The 1,854-nt window shown below is 28.3% G+C and overlaps 1 non-coding gene across 1 annotated transcript; it reads right to left on the bottom strand.

The window, feature by feature from the left end:
• Positions 1-314: 314 nt before the first annotated feature.
• LOC103314140 (hypothetical protein) lies at positions 315-956 on the bottom strand. Its single transcript, XR_010333664.1, has 2 exons — positions 643-956; positions 315-575 (listed from the first exon to the last, which is right to left on the bottom strand). It is a non-coding gene; the product is annotated as a hypothetical protein (transcript).
• Positions 957-1,854: the final 898 nt, after the last annotated feature.

Raw genomic sequence — 1,854 nt, 5'->3', positions numbered from 1 at the left:
TTTTTTCTATTTTTTATTCTTGATTTTTTTTGTTATACTCAATTTTATTTTATCTCTCTCTGTAATTCTTTGTTTTTAATTCTTATATCTTCGTTTATTTATTTATTTATTTATTTATTTATTTCTTCTTATACCTTTTATCATATTCCATTTAAAACAAGAAAGTTGATAGCGACTTCCGGTATAACCGGAAGTGCCGCCATCTTGAAAATATTTCCAATGAGCGGATTTATTAAAAGTGGGGAATTTTCTCTTTGTTATGAATTTTTGAAATGGGAATTTTTGAGGAAAGAAAATTTTTAAATAAACACGTGTTAGTATAATCTTATAATTATAATTTTAATTTTGTTTTTTCAATGCCTTTATACATAAAACTTTCAATATTGCTTGGTTACACTTTAGAAGACGTTAATTTATCTCGGCTACAGTGTTGTTAGGCTCTGGAGCCAAATTACAAAGATCGGAATCACACATGTAGCACTCGCCAACACCAGAAGTGTTCACCTGTGTACAAGTTGTGTCGATTATAACGTCCATGCTGGAAACACATGCTTTGACTTCGAATTGTAGATTCCCTATCAAGAAAAAAAATTTTTACATAGAAATTTTTTGTGAATAATTTTTGCAAAATTCAACACTTACCAAGCATACCATTGGCTGAAAGACATCTAAAATCGCCAAATGATGGACAGTTCTGGATTACTGGAGACTCATTGGACCTGTGCACAGAGACGTACTCGTAACATTTTGTTACACCCGCTTTTGTAGACTGGGAATGCAAAAGGGCCAAAAGTGCCACCAAAAAAACTGAATTGTAAATCTTCATTTTGGGATATTTTTTTATGTGAAACTGATGTTTTTCCTCCGGAGTTTTGATCTTTTATAGGTGCGTATCTTATTTTCCGTGAACCACTTTAGAATTAACAGAAAATATTAAAGTTTAAGTATTTTGGGAAGAAAAGTCATGTAAGTGATTTTGAATGATTCATTTCCTCTAACTATCAGCTGAGATAAGAAATCAGCTGTGCCAATAAACATAGAAGACCTTGTAATGGACAATGTACTTTAATTAATCTTATAAAAAGATAACAGATTTTTTTAGTTTATAAATACAGGGTGTGAAACTTTTTTAATATTTAAAATATTGTAATGCTGTTTTTATTATACGATAGATCGACTAAAGTACACAAACTAAAAATACTTGTTTTTTATACACAGGGTGTTGTATGAACTAAAGTTAATTTTTTTTAATCGAACACCCTATATATTTTTGCATAATTAGATTCTGCACAAAAAATAATTTAATCTTGTATAAAATATTATTAAATATTATTTTTTGACTGAAATTATTTGACCTGTTTTAGCTTTGAGGTAGAATGTCAAAAATCAATGCAGACCAAAAGTAAGGCACAATATTCCCATTTTTGATTCGTCGTTTTTCAAAGAAATCCTCAAAGTATTTTTTTAAATACTATACATTTTGACATCATAGAGACGTTTTTGACTTGTTATTCTTAATTTTTTTAGAAGACTACAGACAGTTTTGTTCATTGTTTTAGATAGTGTACAATTTTATCTTTAATAAGAAAAAAAAACAAAATTAAAAAAAAACAATTTAATAAAATAAAAAAAATTGACAAGTAAGCTTAACGGGCTTTATCATTTTAATCTCGATTTAAGCGGCAATTGTTTTCTCTATTTTTGGAGATAAACAGGATTTTGTATAAATTTTGGTAAAAACACAACAACGGCGGTTAAAGTGTTTTATTGGAAAAGTTTAATTTATTTGTTCCACGAAAAAAGTGAACAATTATACAGGATGATTCACAAGTGTCGGACAAACTTTCGAATAAT

This window comes from Tribolium castaneum, chromosome 1, assembly GCF_031307605.1.
Source record: "Tribolium castaneum strain GA2 chromosome 1, icTriCast1.1, whole genome shotgun sequence".
NCBI classification, from domain to species: Eukaryota; Metazoa; Arthropoda; class Insecta; order Coleoptera; family Tenebrionidae; genus Tribolium; species Tribolium castaneum.
This window is presented reverse-complemented; position numbering and strand designations above follow the sequence as displayed.